General features: G+C 37.7%; 1 protein-coding gene across 2 annotated transcripts in view; it reads left to right on the forward strand.

Annotated features, from left to right (window-relative positions):
- LOC114654324 (receptor-type tyrosine-protein phosphatase delta) overlaps nt 1–19,528 on the forward strand; it is a 2,007,901-nt gene that overhangs the window by 608,421 nt on the left and 1,379,952 nt on the right. For both annotated transcript variants that reach the window (XM_051929989.1, XM_051929990.1), the window contains one exon: nt 19,382–19,485. The gene's annotated coding sequence lies outside the window, so the exon portion shown is untranslated. The remainder of the gene's footprint in view (nt 1–19,381; nt 19,486–19,528) is intronic.

Genomic DNA, 19,528 nt, shown 5'->3' on the forward strand with positions numbered 1-19,528 from the left:
TAAGAGATTCATATTCTTTCAATTAAATCAGTCTTTAGCAGTGCATTCAAAGTCAACAGTCATTTCGATTGTTTTTTTTTTTTACTTTGAACTGTCTGTGTTTCTTATGTTATGCCAATTTGAGAATTAATACTTTGGCTTTGTTTTCTTATTGCCTTCTTTTCAGCTTGCCTTTGAGGAAGGTATTCAAATTCAGGTTATACTTGCTCAAGTAGTATTTTGTTAAAAATTCTGGATTAAGGTCATTGTTTAAGTTTAAACCATGCCATTAATTTTTTAAATTATTTTTTTGTGTTGATTCTGCATTAGTTTTGTGATTCAGTGTGATAATGACGTATGTATTCATTTTATAATTAAATGTATATATATATATATATATATATATATATATATATATATTTATATATATATATATATATATATATTCATTACCAGTGGAAAGTTTTACTACACCTCTGTTCTTCCAGTTTTTCTTCAAATGTAATCAAATGAAATGCAATGAATGACCTACAATGGTGGAAAGGATAAGCAGTAAACTGCCAGAGGTTTAAATTTAAAATTTAGTTTAACAGAAACTGAAAAAGGAAATATCAAAATATTACAAATCAGCCTTAATCAGGGTACAACTAATAAGTTACAACCTACAGATGTTTTGCAGCAATTAAATTAAATTAAGCTCTTACAAGTTGAAGCAAATGATTTGTACAGGTGTCCCAACTTCTGTTGATTACTTAAAAACCTTCTGTCTGTCTTAAAGCAGAGTTGGAACAGACGGTGTTATTACACCATCTGAAGTACTACTTGGACAATATTGCCATGATAAAGGCAAGAAAACTGCAATTAACAAATTAAATTAAACAGCATTATTACCCTTAAACGTGTAGGCTAAAAGTGTAGTTTCATTTAGAGAAACTGCAAAAAAATCATTGTCAGTGAGTATTGTGTTTACTGAGATGCACATATTTCATATTTCAGTACACTTCAGGATGGAGGGACAGCTTTGCATATATGTTCCTCTCAGAGATGGCATCTGTGAACAAATATTAATTAAATTCAAATATTATGTTCCAAAGAGAATTCTTATTGAGTGATAGATTCTTCACCTTGTATTCTAGGTGACAACTTTCATATTTATTGTAGAAATTGTCAAGACTACTAAAATCCTAAAAAACATTTACATTTTTTACCCCTCTACCTGTTTAAAGAATCTTTTTTATCCCACTCACTTGACAACAATATTTAGCTAATTCTTGTCAGCTGATGGTGCTGTATATGTAATGACTACACAGGACAGCAGCAGTTTTAAGTAGGTTAGAATCAGAAGACGGAACATGACCCATCCATCGATAATACAAATAAACAATGGCCACAACGTGAAACAAAATTATAAGTAGATAGACATAGTGAAGAGTCAACAACCTGGATATTTTACATAGCCTTAGAGTTTATTCAAAGTCGAAGAACAGAAAGCAGTTTGTAGTAAAGAGGTCTTTAAGACAAGGAGGACAAGGCAAAACCTTTTATTCTGCTGGAATCCAGGCACTTCCAGGCAGGTGGTGCAAGTGCATTGAGAAGGATGGAGACTACATTGAGAAATGACATTATCAGTTTTGTTAAGGTTCGTTCCATTTTCTAATAAATCAATTTTCTAACTAATATATATACAGTATAGTGTAGTTGTTGACACTGATGGACTGTTCACCCGACTGGGTCAGAGAGTAATGTCTTACCCAGGTAGGAGGCAATCTAGTGGGAAAAGTAACCCAGTTGGGGCAGTTTGGCTAAAATGCATGGACTGGGACAGTTGTCCCTAGTTACAGGGGATAGCAGTACTTCTCTTGTCTGGTCCCAGACCTGTAGTCTGGATGGGAAACCCTGTGGGGGTTCCTGGGTGCCACCAGGCAGTGCTGGTTAGAGAACTGCTTCCTGCTTTGGGGAGCTCTACTTGACCCGGTAGTGCTTCCTATGGGCTATTCCCTGGCACGAACCACTTTATCTCATTGTCTAGGCTTAGATGTACTGGAGAGGTAGAGGACAAGGCTTGCCTCTGAGACAGTGGAGGAAATTCATTATTGGATTGCATTGGTGATTACTTGTATGTTGAGGGAAGAACCTGTGAAGTGTAATTTTTTATAATAAAATTTCCTTTATTTGAACATCTGCATTTGTGTCTGTGGAGATGCAGCTATTTATTACAGAAGGATGGTGGTGCCTGCCCCATTCTAGTAAGCTTAAACAAGGGTGCCACTCACCCTTCACCATTCAGTGGAAAAGTTACAATAAAATAAAAAAAGCTTATATTTTTACTTTTATATATATTTAATGGTTATTACTTTACTTCCATAATTCAAAGCTTTAGGTTAGCTATGATAAGCTTAACAATACTTTTAAATTTCCTTGTTGTGCATTAGTGTGTCCAATAATGGACTGTCCATCCGGGGTGAGTTCCTGTGTCAAATTTGTGTCTGCCCAGATTTGTTTTGACATCCCAAGCCCCTGTAATAAAAAAAAAACAGTTCAGAAAGTAGACCAAGGGATGGAACATTTTACTGTATGTGGTTTAATGTAGCTCAAAGTAATTTGTGTCAGACGATGACCTAAACCACATGTGAACGTATTTTAATATTGATACCTTTTTGAACACCACAGTATATTTTTCATCACATGTTTAAAAAATATATGGTACATTTCATGCTCATTAAACTTTAAATCCAATATTATGGCCTTTTTCTGTAAAATTTATCATGATCTAAAGTATTTTTTAGGCTGCTGTCTCAGTGTATAATTTTTTAAAGAAATTCTTTGCAGAAACCATTATATTTTATTATTGTAAACCAGTAAAGGCACACTGCGCGATAACATGCAGTGAATACACTTGACTTGAGCATTCATAGGTTTTATACTCTTCCTCTGTACGTTTAGCATTTGTTTGATCAGAGATTGATGCGCTTGCTGCTTCCTGTGCAGCTCTTCTTTTCTCCACCCTAGCGGCCCGCTTCTTCTCTTCTTTTGTCGGCATCTTTTTGTATTAAAACTGATTAAGTCAGTGTTTGTGTTGCAATTACTTTGTACGTTTAATTTAATTTTTCACTTAAGCTGGCACGCACTTAAGTCTTCAATCTGACTGAAGAATGATTTAAGATATGAAGAGGTAGGGGAAGTGACGGCGAAGGTGGTAGGGATGAGAACGGCACCAGTACGCATGCGCCGCAGTGCTGGCTGCTGCCGAGAGTTAATTCTACAGTAAAATAAAATAAAACTAAAAAGATTAATAACCTTGGAGATCAATCATCACCTCGAAATCGGATAGTAGACATCACGTAGTATATGTGTACCAAATTTCAGGTCAAACGGTTTGAGAGCTGCAGGTGATTTAAAATCCTGGACAGACAAACGAACAGCCACGGTAGCATATTATTTAAGAAGATATAACAAATATGTTAAATTTTAAAATGTTTCTTTTAATTTACATAATCTCTTTGGATTCTGTTTGATGTCAGTTACCTCTATGGATTAATATTCTGAAACAATATTAATGAAACATTCTCTTGTGCCGTCTGCCTCACATGTTTGTACATAAATTTGTGCCGGTTTTTCTGCGTGTGTCTGTGGGATTGTATGAGGATGTGTGTGTGTGTGTGTGTGTGTGTGTGTGCGTGTGTGTGTGCGTGTGTGTGTGTGTATGTGAGTGTGCCCAGGGGTGAACTGACATTCCAATGAGGGTGGGAATGCTGCTGGGTTAGGCTCAGTCTCCTTATAATTTTTGTGTGAGACTGACCTAGTTTTCAAAGAATATAGAAGAATGATTTTAGCTGTTGTACTGGCTGTGTGTTTTATATGTCTGAACTAAAGAAATCAGATAATTTTATTTCTTAAGTAAGTAATACTGATCAGTTAAATTATTCAAAGTTGAACCATTTAATCCTATTTTATTATATTCACGTCATTTAGTCATTTTGCTCCAAGTCCAGTGTGATGCCTTCTCTCTGCTCAAGGGAGGTAAATGCATTTAACTTAGATCTTCACACTGATGCTGATGGCTTGGCGAGTTGCTCTTTTATTGACTAACTGTGGAGGCTAAATGGCTAAGGTTAGTTCTAAAGTTGGTAATATCCTGTGAATCAATATAAAGATCTATCACAATAAGATCATCAAAACACCATTATATTTTATGTGTGAAAAGTCATCACCTGCGGTTACACTAGAAATGGCTGCATCAATACATTACTAGTGAGTTACAGCAACTTACACTATAAAATTGATAATTAAAATGTGTGTTTCAGATGTAATAGGATTGATCCTGGCAGTCAATTTGTCAATAAAAGTCAAATTTATGGAATAGCTGGAAATATGTGTCTAGTTATACAGCGCTGGTCTTTTCCCCTTACATAAATATCATTAGGCATATAATAGATAATTATTAAACAGCAAAAGATTTAAATATTTTGTTCATATTGAACAAAAGAAAAGCTAGAGTATAGGTATTGTACTGGATACCATAATAAGAAAAAAGTAAAGCATGGAAGCCAGCTCTTATCTGTCAATTTACTTTTTAATTTTTTTACTTCAATTTTCTTCACCTTATTATCTGATTTAGTGCAATAGAAACTGTTCATTATTGATTCCCTTTAGTTATAAGTACTGTACTAAACATCAGTGGTTTTCAACTTTTTTACACTTGGGGACTGGTGAAAATACGAAAATAGTTTCTGGGTCTGCTAAGGGAAAAATAAAAACCATTGTTTATAGTGTTTTGTGTTTCAGTTTTTAAATATAACACTATAAAATGAAAATTCTCTAAAATAAACAGAAAATGAACAGTAAAAAATGCTAATAAAAGAATTGAAAAATTGCAATTGAATATAATAGAATAGAGGTATTTAACTCAAATAATGGTAGTGCAAAATTTGCTGTTGCATCTTTGCAAGAACACTTGATAACCGTGGCTATAGTGTTGCTTCAGAGAAACAAAGCGCTGCATTGATATCCGTTTGGTTTCTCTGTTTGGTTTTTATTAGTGATAGGGCTGAAAATGTCTTCTCACACAAATAGCTATTAGAAAATATGACTAATAATTTAATAGCTCTGTATCTGAGAGATGCATATGCTTTTCCCATTGACATCCAAAATTGTGACAATGTTTGCATTTTATGTTTGGACACCAGTGTGACATATGAAGCCAACTGAATTGAATCGCAAAAATCTTGATTTCTTTATCCCCTTTACAATTTGTTCTTCAATATCATTGGTCATATCAACATTGGTTTTTGACCCGCTTGAGGACCCAAAATTTACCAAGCGACATCTAAGATGCACGGCTTTACTAAATCTTGACCTATAGTGAACATTTTTTTTAATTTTTGATATTTGAAGAGCAATTGCGATAAGCTGCCCGGACACAGACAGACGGACACCATTCTCAAGTCCACCACACGTTTATTGTACATAATTATTTACAGGTCAAGTGCACAAACCCAGTGCCTCCAGCACCAATCTCCCCAAAGTTCAGGCTCTCACTCAGTCTCTGCCTGCTCGTCAGGCCGCCTCCTCTCTCCTGCCTCCAAACTGTGTCCCTTTTATAAGCACCTGGATGGGCTCCAGGTGATCCCCGACACTCCCTAGACACTCCCCTGTGTGGCGGAAGTGCCGGCTGTGTTCCCGGAAGCCCCCCGGGTATTCCCAGTCTTCTTCCCCCCAGCACTTCCTGGTGTGGCGGAAGTGTTGGGGTTCCGGGTACTTCAGGCATGAGTGCCACCCCCAGCCGTCTGCCACACAATTAAGTAAGACGCTTGAAGTAACAACTTGTCACTAGTCGTTATCTTCTTCATTTGAATTTTCAGATTTTTCATCTGGTTGTGTAATTTTTCAGAACAATGCAGTGGCTTCTCAATAAGAGGCTTCGAATGCAATTGACAAGCAAGTTTGGAAGGTTTCATTGGTTCATTTGACAGAATTTCGGAACATACTACACACAAGGGCCATGGCAATAGAATCCTGTAGGGGCTTCAGTGAAGCCAAGCTTTAAGTGCTCATTATTTCTATGCCTAACAAAGTTTCCTTTTCTTTTTTTAGTGTCTGTCGCACATTTCAAAGTATCAACAGATATCTTTTTCACAGTTTCTTTTAAACTACTTTTTTCTGTCTGTTGTTTTTCACTTTTAAAGAAGGTTATAAGAATTTGTTGTATTTTACTTTGCATGTGGTAAGGTTGAAACTTTTACAGCACAATGACACAAGAAATAACTTACTTTCTGATATACCACAAAAAAATATTTGTAAACACTACGTATGTGCTGTCAACCAGAGATCTGACGCAACACTTGCAAAACAAAGTACTGTCATCTAAAGAATGAATCTGCCCTCTCCATTGCTCCTTGGTGGACAGTATGTTTCCCTACACACTCCCACCTATACTCACCGTCCCAGGTGACACTGTCCAACTCCACTCCACTACATGACCCAGGTGTATAAGCGGCAATAACTCTTTTATGGACTGGCAGGAAATTCTGCCACACTGCTTCTGGTCTCCAGACTAGTGGTTAGAAAACACTGCTGCACATAAAGCTACCTATCTGGTTAAAATTTAAATTTCTAGACTGAAGTATTTCAATGTGCAGTATTTTACTAGTTACATAGACATTCATAATAATAAAGCAAGGGAATGCAAAAGAAAAGAGGCATAAGTCTCTATAAAGATATTTGCTTAATTTGCCAACAAAATTGAAAACTTCAATCTGAGTTTTCATACATGTTAACTTCTGTCTCTACTAGCACCAACCTGTATACACAGCAGTATCACTATGCAGTAAAACAGTATGTCACATTACAAAGATGGGGCCTCATACTGTAAATACAATTAAACTAAATGGAAAATCGTAGACGTTACTTTCAGTAAAAAAATCACTTAAAATGTATAATCATGTATGCATTATTCATAAAGTAATCTTTCAATACATATGCTTGCTTTAATTAAAATAAATATACATCAAGTTATAACATCAATTTCACATTTGAGAATATTAACTTGTGTTATTAAAGTTATGGAAATACATTTCAGTCATAAAATGTAATAATGAGAAGACTGTAATGAAATTGCAGTTATTGTATCAAAAAAGAGAGATTTTTGAATGAAATTAGGTCAGATGGCAGGGCTACACCCTGGGCAAAATGCCAGTACACCACAGCAGAGTAATAACCCTAGGGGGCAATTTATTTTGAATATGCATATCTGGAAAAATTGCATAGTCTAGTTTAGAACACCTGGAGAAAAACTATTTGGGAGAAACCCCAAATTATACATTTCCTAAAGGTGCCATTGTTGTACATAAAAGGCACTGAACAGTGGCTGTTAGCCATGAATATGATAGCATGAATAGACACAGCTTTTCACATTCACTTTTTTCCTTATTCCTCATGGTAATTTAATCATTATTCATTTTTCCCATGGAATATATTCATTAGTTATTTATAGTCATTTTATTACTCTATTAAGAAAATTTTAAATTATTGATAGTGAGCAATTATGTATTTTAGACAGGCTTCTTTAACAATGCATATAGAAAAAACATGCTGGCAAAAAAGTACAAGATAGAAACTAAAATCACAATGCATACTTCTAATAAAAAATCAAAATATAAAAAGGTGCCAGTTCTCTAGTCTAGTTTCCTAACCTCCTTTCTCTTCACATTTAGTTCAGTTTTATACTTTTTTAGCACATCTTTCTCTTCTGAAACCTAAATTAAACAGAGTGGGTATGCTTAAGACAGCAGGCATGCATAGTTCGCTGCACTCAAATCATGAAATATTTAAACTGCAAGATGACACCCCCAAATCAGCTTGAGCTAGTCAGATCTGTAGAGTTTTATTTAGTGTCCCTCAGTGCTTCTAAATGGATACATGGATGGTACAGCAGGAACTTGTGACTAGCTATAAAACTACAGAAAGATAATTATTCAATCAGTACTCACCAACCCCGAATTAAAAAAAAAGCATTGTTTCATGTTGTGACTAGTTTTAACTGTGATTTTGAATGTCCCTTGAAACATAATGCCATTTACTCTTGGTAAACAAAAGCTGAACTTTCTTAGATTGGCTACTGCAATTATTTTTAAAAAAATGCTTTTTTGCCAGTCCACACCAAAATACTAAGGCTGCGTTTTCAGAAGTATAGAGCTCTGGAGAGAAATTTCAAAAGTGTACATGGGTGGGTGAAAAACACTAGGGAAGTGTGAACAAAATGCGAAAATGGAGACTAATGTCTGTATTTTAAATGAAAGCATAGTAGTGTGGAAGACTGTTCACGCCAGACACCACAATCAGCACAGTGACCAAGACACCAGTATGGGAAAGTTTATTTTACAATTCTGGTCCACATATCCTGCATGAAACTCACAGAGATGCACTTTTATACAATCAGGCTGCTCTCCCTTGGGTGTTGCCAACACCAGTGGCTTTGACAGCAGCTTGAGGGTAGGTGCAACTCGCAGCTTCTCATATGAGCTTCTAAAAAGGGATACAGTGAACATCACAAATACAAGCTGAGCTCTAGATGTGCCTTCTGAATAGCTTGCTTTGCATTCTTGTTTATAGCTATAGCTATTGTGGCTAAATAAATTAGGTGCATCTTTGAAGGTGGAAAATTATGCCATTTTTATACAAAGCAGGACTGTACAAACCTCCATAGACAATGCTAGTCTAATAAATTGAGGATTGCAGTAACTGGTGTAAGTTAAGCTTCAGCTGTGAATTTATTTACATTAATCTTGTACATAAAGGTCTTAATAATACCTAGTTAATATATTTTGATATTTCCTAAGGGCAGAAAGAAGCATCCCTGATGTCCATTATTGCTTTGTTAATTGGATGAACATCAGAATAATTTAGCAAGCGTTGTTTTATTTTGTGCTTACAGTCTCAAATTACATATTAGCTAATATGCTGTAAATGACGGAGGAATCTGGAAAATGCGCACAGCAGGTAAAATGCTGCAAAGGAAAAATGGCTAAAGTAAGAATTTCATTTTTTCCCTTTGGAAAAGTTTCTGACCTAAATAATTTGTGGTATCACTGTTAATGTTCATTCGGTATTTATTAAATTGTGGTGACTTTGCTGCATTTAATGCTCTGATTAAGGAACTTTACCAGCTCTAATTCGATTAATTCAAGAGGAAGAAAATAGTGTAGCCGCCCCTCTTGTAAATGAATGTAACATTATGTAATGCAGATAAACCACACAGAAACTCAACATTCTGTTATCTAGTAAAGTCAGACTGAGCGTTTTATTTTTCAAAATATTTTTGAGTTTCTTCTGTATGTTAAACTAAAATTGCATGTACATGCCTGTCAATTGGGGGAACTTATGTAATTTTAATTAAATATGATCTAATTTTCATTTTGTATCCACAGGAAAAAAAGAAAACCAAATAGATGCATGGCAAAAGTACTTGACATATTTATCTCAAATGTAATTATTTACAGTGCTGCTTCTACATTTTTCAAACAAACTCTGATATATATATATATATATATATATATATATATATATATATATATATATATATATATATATATATATATATATATATATATATATATATATATATATATATTCACGGCATTCGAAGTCTGTGTCACAATCTGATAGTGTGGGTGGTTACCTACCAGGTAACACTTTGTGGTTGGCCAGCAATCTGCTAACATCCGCCACGGTGCCCTCAGTTTGTGAAGAGCAGATCATAGAATGGTTGAAATAGTTTACTGTCAAATAAATGCAAAGAGTACACGACACGTGTTTCGCCCTCATTCTGGGCTCATCAGGTGTACACACTCCACTGCACTCCCTCTCGGGAATCGAACCTCGGACGTCAGCGTCATATATATATATACAGTGCATCCGGAAAGTATTCACAGCGCATCACTTTTTCCACATTTTGTTATGTTACAGCCTTATTCCAAAATAGATTACATTCATTTTTTTCCTCAGAATTCTACACACAACACCCCATAATGACAACGTGAAAAAAGTTTACTTGAGGTTTTTTTAAATTTATTAAAAATAAAAAAATTGAGAAAGCACATGTACATAAGTACTTACAGCCTTTGACGTGAAGCTCAAAATTGAGCTCAGGTGCATCCTGTTTCCCCTGATCATCCATGAGATGTTTCTGCAGCTTAATTGGAGTCCACCTGTGGTAAATTCAGTTGACTGGACATGATTTGGAAAGGCACACACCTGTCTATATAAGGTCCCACAGTTGACAGTTCATGTCAGAGCACAAACCAAACATGAAGTCAATGGAACTGTCTGTAGACCTCCGAGACAGGATTGTCTCGAGGCACATATCTGGGGAAGGTTACAGAAAAATTTCTGCTGCTTTGAAGGTCCCAAAGACCACAGTGGCCTCCATCATCCGTAAGTGGAAGAAGTTTGAAACCACCAGGACTCTTCCTAGAGCTGGCCGGCCATCTAAACTGAGCGATCGGGGGAGAAGGGCCTTAGTCAGGGAGGTGACCAAGAACCCGATGGTCACTCTGTCAGAGCTCCAGAGGTCCTCTGTGGAGATAGAAGAACCTTCCAGAAGGACAACCATCTCTGCAGCAATCCACCAATCAAGCCTGTATGGTAGAGTGGCCAGACAGAAGCCACTCCTTAGTAAAAGGCACATGGCAGCCCGCCTGGAGTTTGCCAAAAGGCACCTGAAGGACACTCAGACCATGAGAAAGAAAATTCTCTGGTCTGATGAGACAAAGATTGAACTCTTTGGTGTGAATGCCAGGTGTCACGTTTGGAGGAAACCTGGCACCATCCCTACAGTGAAGCATGGTGGTAGCAGCATCATGCTGTGGGGATGTTTTTCAGCGGCAGGGACTGGGAGAATAGTCAGGATAAAGGGAAAGATGACTGCAGCAATGTACAGAGACATCCTGGATGAAAACCTGCTCCAGAGCGCTCTTGACCTCAGACTGGGGAGACGGTTCATCTTTCAGCAGGACAACGAACCTAAGCATACAGCCAAGATATCAAAGGAGTGGCTTCAGGACAACTCTGTGAATGTCCTTGAGTGGCCCAGCCAGAGCCCAGACTTGAATCCAATTGAAAATCTCTGGAGAGATCTTAAAATGGCTGTGCACCGACGCTTCCCATCCAACCTGATGGAGCTTGAGAGGTGCTGCAAAGAGGAATGGGCGAAACTGGCCAAGGATAGGTGTGCCAAGCTTGTGGCATCATATTCAAAAAGACTTGAGGCTGTAATTGCTGCCAAAGGTGCATCGACAAAGTATTGAGCAAAGGCTGTGAATACTTATGGACATGGGATTTCTCAGTTTTTTTATTTTTAATAAATTTGCAAAAACCTCAAGTAAACTTTTTTCACGTTGTCATTATGGGGTGTTGTGTGCAGAATTCTGAGGAAAAAAATGAATTTAATCCATTTTGGAATAAGGCTGTAACATAACAAAATGTGGAAAAAGTGATGCGCTGTGAATACTTTTATATATATATATATATATATATACTCCGACAGTGTATTGTGTTACATCAAAACCTGCATTGACACTGTCACAGTGGAGAAACGTATCCATGTCTACATGATGACAACAGAGGTTCAGCGGCTGCTAAAGGAAAGGAACACTGCCTTTAGGTGTGATGACAAGGCTGTCTACAGCATGACATGGTCCAACCTGAAGAGAGGTATCAGAAAGGCTAAGAGGGATTACAGGAGAAGGATTGAGGAGTACCTGGACAGTAATAACAGCAGGCAGGTTTGGCAGGGAGTCCAGCAATTCACCAACTACAGGACCAGCCATGAAGTTGCTGAAGGTGACGCCTCAATGGCAGAGGAGCTGAACCACTTCTTTGCTCGCTTTGAGATGGAACTACCAGAGGCAGCTGTTACAAACGCAGCAGTAACTCACAACAACATCACCCCCTCCCTTAGGGTGGAGGAACACGAGGTGAGATGTTCGTTCCAGGCTGTCAATCCTAGGAAGGCAGCAGGTCCTGACGGTGTCCCTGGATGTTGTGTTGAGGAGCTGTGCAGAGCAGCTGGCTGGGATCTTTACAAAGATCTTTAACCTGTCACTGTCCCAGGCCTCAGTTCCTCCCTGTCTGAAATCCTCCATCTTACTCCCTTTACCAAAAAAAATCACCCATAACCTGCCTGAGTGACTATTGACCAGTAGCACTCACCCCGGTGTTGATGAAGTGTTTTGAGAAACTATCATGTCCTTCATCCATCCCACCTTTGATGCACACCAATTTGCTTACAGGGCTAACAAGTCTACTGAAGACGCTGTTGCTGCTGCTCTCCATGCTGCCCTGTCCCATCTGGAGCACCAGGGGAGCTACACACATCTCCTCTTTATTGATTTTAGCTACTCTTTTAAAACCATCCTCCCTCACATATTGGTGTGCAATCTGCTAGCCCCGGGACTCCCGTATTTCACCTGTATATGGATTAAAGACTTCCTGACAGACCGCACACAAAGGGTTAGGGTGGGCCCTCACATCTCCTCAGCCATCAGCATCAGCACCGGCTCTCCTCAGGGCTGTGTGCTGAGCCCCCTGCTCTTCACGCTGTCTGCACATGACTGTGCCCCCACCCACCACAGCAACACCATCATCAAATTTGCAGATGATACCACTGTGGTGGGGCTCATCTCTGTGGAGGATGAATCCGCCTACAGGGACGAAGTGGAGCGGCTAACAGCATGGTGCACTGACAACAACCTGTTCCTGAACACAATTAAGACCAAGGAGCTCGTTGTGGACTTCAGGAAAAAGAAAATGGACATCAAACCACTCTACATCAGAGGGGACTGTGTGGAGAGGGTGTCAGACTTCCACTTCCTGGGAGTCCACATCATAGAAGTCCTGTCCTGGGGTGTGAACACAGCTGAGCTGGCGAAGAAGGCTCAGCAGAGACTTTACTTCCTGAGAGTCCTCAAGAATAATAACATCCCCCAAAAACTGCTGGTGTCCTTCTATCGCTGCTCTATCGAGAGTATCCCGTGCTACTGCCTCTGTGTGTGGTTTTCCAGCTGCACAACAGCACAGAGGAAAACACTTCAGTGGATCGTAAAGACTGCCCAGCAGATAATCGGCTGCTCCTTACCCTCTCTGGATGAACTGCACAGCTCTCACTGTGTCAGGAAAGCAGAAAACATCTTAAAAGACTCCTCACACCCCGCTCATGACATGTTCCAACTGTTGCCATCAGGCAAAAGATATAGGAGCATCAAAACAAAGACTAATAGACTGAAAAACAGTCTATGTTGCTATTAGGGCACTGAATTGCCACCTAATCACCTCCAATGCAGCAGTGCAATAGATGACATCTTGTGCAATAGTGTTCATGCGCAATTAAGGTCTTATGTTGAATGTTTGTGTTGTACCTTATTTCTTCTTATCCTTTCTTATCCTTTTTTAATTATAATTGTTTATATTTGATACTGCAGGGACTGATTTCGTTGTATTTGTTACAATGACAATACAGATATTCTGATTCTGATTATCCATATTACAGGATTGTATAAAGTGCAAGCAGTATAGCATCCTCTGTAGTCTGGGCAATAAGCAAAGAATGGTAGTCCAAGCTATCTGAATTATTTAATTTAATGTGTCAGAGCACCAGTGTCTCTCAAAACATTTTATTTCAATGGAAGTGCATAGTCTTTTTGAAGCAGCTGGGAACCACAGATTTGCTCAGTGACACAGATAGATAGATGCCTTGGATGTTAACTCGTTTAAAACATGAATCTTGTGGTGCTGCAGGCAGTTGCATTAAGTTGTCATTTGCCATGTGGTGGGTTGGCATCCTGCCCGGGATTGGTTCCTGCCTTGTGCCCTGTGTTGGCTGGGATTGGTTCCAGCAGACCCCCGTGACCCTGTGTTCGGATTCAGCGGGTTGCAAAATGGATGGATGGATGGATGTCATTTGCCATGTTAAAGATTACATATAGCTACACTTTAGTTATTTTGTGTATAAACATGTTTTGTTGTATTAAAATTTTAACATATTATTATTATTAGCAGAGTTTTATGTTAAAGGTTAATTTTTATGTAAGACCTTTTCCCACTTAACCATTGAAAAATCCTTTGAATTGGACTTATAAATGTACTTTGTTGTGACTTAGTGAAAAATATGCCTCATTGGTATACTGTAAATATCAGTTTTTGATTAGACACAGTTCAGCTGTTATAAGATATTTTTTATTTATTTATGTATTTACTTATTTGCACATGACAGGTAAATATTCTATGTATGTACCCTCAGTGTGTACAATGCCCTTTCCCTTAACCAGCTATGGACTCAAAATGAAAAGCATAAGATAAGAACGATGTCACAGTGTAACCTTGCATTTCTAGGTATCGCATACAACTAGCAAACAACATTACAACTCTGCGCCTCAGACTACCTCCAGTACCTCTAATAAAAATGAGCCTATTCAATTTCTAGTCACATCTTGTTTACCTTAAAAGAACACAATGCAGTAGGAAAAGTGAAATTTCCTAATTTATGTAACAACCTTCTCATTTTCTCTATGGAAAATTCCCAAATTTGTGTGTTACAGTGAAATGTCTATGTAACAGCACTCACTTTTTCTGTATGGCTATTAAAAAGCAGCACTCTTTGACACCAGTCTTTCAGACAATAAACCAATCATGCTTACAGCAGATTAAGAAACAAAGTAGTTCAAATTATTATTACCAAAAGGATTAAAGAAGATGGATTTAAGGATTACAGAGGATGGATTTGTGTGTATACAGTATATACTAAGTATAGAAAAGACTATAATCATTTCAAAATATGGTATTTTATTCTTCTGAATCTTGTGAGTTATAGTTCCCCTTGATTTCTCTTTAATACCATAAAAGTAAATATTTTCCATGAATTGGCTACTAAATGTTATTACAGGATTTTTTAGTCTGTTATCCAACAAAATGATTGAACCTTAAGCTTTCCCAAAGCTTTGATTTGCACATTTTTCAGTGCTTTTAGATAACAGCAAGTAAAATCTTTGTGTGTCACCACACAAGCAGCATTGAGATGAGCCGCAAGAGGCAAGATCACAGCAGCTCTAGCTATAACAGACGAAGAGCTAGCCTTTGTTATCCAGTTTTGAGAGCTTAAAAACTTACATGTTCTAAATATTAACCAGGCATGTATGTTAGATATTACTGTGTCATGCACAGGTGTTGCAATTATACTAGCATAAGATATTTATCAGAGCATTTAGTAAAGCTAGCTCAATGTATTTATTATTGTACAATTTGACATGCCTGGTGCAAAATAGGCATACTACCAGAGCAAATGGTAGTGAAAAAAGATCAGGAAATGAAATGATCAATTTGTACTTTCCAGAAATCATGATTAGTAGGCATACAGAAGTATAATAGCAAGTAAACATGAAAGAAATTATGTATCAAATTTCAACTCAAAATTCAGTTCTCTGAGTTAAAAAAATGAACAGTACAAGTTCCCTAAACTTAATCTTCAGTCCTTCCACCAAGTAACTACACTTCCAATGACACTTTTTGTTAGGAATACAAAGACTGAGACACATGAAAAGGCACACTATCATCTTATGTAGCTGGGTGATGATGTCATATACCACAGCAAGGTGATATCTCACTCCACACCTAAGTGATCAGCATCCGGTGCTGTAACTACGAACAGTGTTGTGGTCATGTCAGAATATTGCGAACTGTCAGTGCCCATAGGAAAGTAAATGAACAGAATGCTGATGCAATTGTGATGCAAAGTTAAAATATTAACAACAATAGTTAAAAACAATAACTCCAGAAAATTATTAAAACTCTAAATTATAATCTACCATGCATTCCTGACACAGACTCTTTGCCTTCTACTTCTACCTATTTTCTGTGAAATTGTACTATGTGGATTCAAAGTTAAATGTTACTAAATGTTGTTTTTGGTTCAGAGGTCCAGGCAACAAAATTGCTCTTAAAAATGAAATGGGTGTTTGATTCTTATTTGTTCAATACTGCATTCTTAGCAATGCTAAATAGTAGACAGTTGTCAAGTTAACATTTTTGGTGGCAGAGAGTAAAGAATGGTGTTGAAATTATCAGTTGGATTGCACTTAACTTCAATGCTGTGCATAAGTCCAATTTTTGTAATGTATATTTTAAATGTATTTTGCAATGTGTTATACCTAATATTTTAAAATCTATCAACACCCAAAAATTTAAATGTAATTGTGTCTACAAAAACAAAGCCCAGATCTGTCTAGTCCTTGAAATTTTGTATAACTCATTATGGATGTGAAAGTTGGACTATGAAGAGACAGGACAGCAAAAAACATTAACGCCTTTGAGCTTTGGAGCTGGTAAAGACCTCACCAAACCATGGACAGCAAGGAAAGCAAACAAATGGATCCTTGATCAAATCAAGCCTGACCTCTCACTTCTAGTCCAAATACACAGTACCTGCTAAAATCACTGCATGGCTCGTTGATATTGCAACCGGGATGAAGAAACAGCATCTCCGGCTCAACCTGGCAAAGTCAGAATTTCTTGTTATCCTAGCTTTTCCGTCTTTTCAGCACCCCTTCTCTGTTCTTTTCGGCGTATTATTACCTGCCAAGTCTGTTCACAGCCTCGTGGTGATGATCGATGGACGGCAGGCCTTCACTGACCATGTTGCAACAGTCTTTAGGTTCGAAAAAATTAATCTGCAAGGTTATACCATATGCAGAATAACACCCACCCCAGAATTTTGGTCTAGTAACCTCTGGACTACTGCAGCTGTCTGATGGCAAGAGTATTGGCAAAGTGACCGCAAACCACTTCAGATGATTCAAAATGTAGTAGAACATCAGTTGTTTTAGCAGCAGAGGCAGGCACATATCAGTCCTCTTATCTTATCTTAATGGTTCCCTGTAGCAGTTTGTATTAAGTTCAAATCATTGATGCTTTGCCTACAGAGTAGTCAGTGGGTCGGCACCTATTTATATGAAGACCCTGTGCTCCTTCTCGACCACTCATGTCTGCTGATGAAAGGAATCTGGTGATGCCCTTTCTATGTGATATCAAATTCCAATCCAGACTATTTCATGTGTAGCTCCTAGCTGGTGGAATGAGTTTCCCACCTACTTCTGAAAATTCTGACACACTTCATGTGTTTAAGAAGCATCTGAAGAGACTCTTGTTTGGTAATTTTTTTCTTTAACTGATATCAGCTGTTAGGTTTGCAACCTAAGAATTGTGACTAGCTTGTATTTTGTTCTGAGCTCTTCACTTGTGATAATCAATTATGTAACCTTGTCCCTGTTCCTAAATTGCCCCCCAGATGTTTACTCAATCAATTTGGCCTCTTTTGTACGTTTCTATAGATAAAAGTGCCTTTAAACAAATAAATATGAGTATAAAAGTAGATGTGTCACTTTGGATAGTAGAAAAGGTTGTTATTGTTTGCAAAGTTGAAGGGAAAAGAAGAAGCGTTGATGGATAGATTTAGTTATAGCAATCAAGCATGTCCCTGTGAAGCCTGAAAATGCAAAAAGAAAACAGGATGTACTGGAGGGTGATGATCCATATGGTCACCAGGGTTGAAATCAACTCAAAGACACTTAATTATACAAAAATTGCAGAGATGCACAGATTTTAAAATATATTTCAGTATACTATAAGATATTGTAATATATGTATCCTTAACGTATATGATATTTTAATATATGTGTGTATTAGTTGTATTTTATCAAAGAATATGTTTTACAGATATTTCAGTTTCATAAACTTATAATAAACTCATGCGTTATGTTAAAAACATAAACAGATGATGTATATGCACAGTAGCTGTATTCATATTCTAACCAGTCACATAGCTGCATATTCTCCAACATGCTAAAGATGTTAATTATGGTTATCCACTCCACATTAGGCCCAATATGAGTGAGTGTCTGTGCCGTTTAAAATAAGCAGTCCGAATGGATGACAAATTATGGTTTTGTAATCATAATGAAGAACAGATGGGACTGTCTTGAAAACTTGCTAATAAAACAACAGCAGCAACAGTAAACATGTTAATAGTCCTCTTAACCTTAAAATCACTGCACATGCAGTGTTTTCAAACACTCACAACAGAAGAAACAAAAGAAAGTTTTAATATGTGAGGATAGCATGATGGCACAGTGATTATCACTGTAGCCTTGTAGTTCCTTATACTAATGCAATCTCTTTATATTCATAAAAAAAGAAAAAAAAAACATTGTAATCTCTGTAGGTGAAAACAGAAAGTTTTTGAACCTCATTTTAGACTGGAGACAGTAATAGCACAGACAGACTATGAATTGTGAAAAGTACTGAAGAACAGATTAGAAGAAAAGAGACCCAGAGGGCTAACATGAACACTGTTATGAAGAAGTTAAAAGGAAGGGACATCAAGCGAAGAGCCACAGACAGAGAAAAGTGGATAAAGTTGATGTATTGAGTCTTCCTAGAGAGAAGTTCATTGTTTTTAACATTTAACCTTTAAGCCAAAATAAGTCATCAGAGAGTTTAAGTCATTACTAATCCATCAGACTGTACTTTTAGGGGAAACACAGAGTGGTAGATCAAACTGTAAAAGCTTGCATATGTAAGCATGCAGGGATGAAGACAACACAAGAAAGTCTAATAAATTCTAAGATCTGTTTTTAATTTCTGGTTTTCTGCAATATTTCTTCATGACATAAAAAAATGATTCTTCAGTTCTGTAATAGGATCTGAAAAAAAATCTCACAAATGCACCAATTAAGGACAAATAACTTGTCATATTCTGTTAAAAGTGAAGCAGTGACACTAATGCAGGTCTTCATCTTCAATGAATGCTTTTACAGGAAACATTGGAATGTTTATATATACATCCATCCATCCATCCATTATCCAACCCGCTATATCCTAATTACAGGGTCACAGGGGTCCACTGGAGCCAATCCCAGCCAACACAGGGCGCAAGGCAGGAAACAAACCCCGGGCAGTGCGCCAGCCCACCGCAGGGCACATGCACACACACACACACCCACACACTAGGGACAATTTAGAATCGCCAATGCACCTAACCTGCATGTCTTTGGACTGTGGGAGGAAACCGGAGTACCCGGAGGAAACCCACGCAGACACGGGGAGAACATGCAAACTCCACGCAGGGAGGACCTGGGAGGCGAACCCAGGTCCCCAGGTTTCCCAACTGCGAGGCAGCAGCGCTACCCACTGTGCCACCGTGCTGCCCGTTTATATATACAGGTATAGCATGTTTGTCTAGTATCAGGTATCATCACATATTAAACTTCAGCAACAATAAACTTTGCTTAATTCAGTCTCTCAGTTTATTAAAGAGAAAGCTACAATAGCTAATGTTATATATTTTTTTTCCTTTCAGGAGTGCATATACTTGTGTGGGTCTCTGGCATACAGCATTGAAATATGTGCATCTGGTAGACGTTTGGCACCAGCATAAACTGTAATGAGCACCATCAACCTGAGGTAGGTTTTGGTTGATTTATTATTATTGTGTTTTTTTTCTGTC

This window comes from Erpetoichthys calabaricus, chromosome 7 (assembly GCF_900747795.2).
Source record: "Erpetoichthys calabaricus chromosome 7, fErpCal1.3, whole genome shotgun sequence".
Lineage (NCBI taxonomy): Eukaryota > Metazoa > Chordata > Cladistia > Polypteriformes > Polypteridae > Erpetoichthys > Erpetoichthys calabaricus.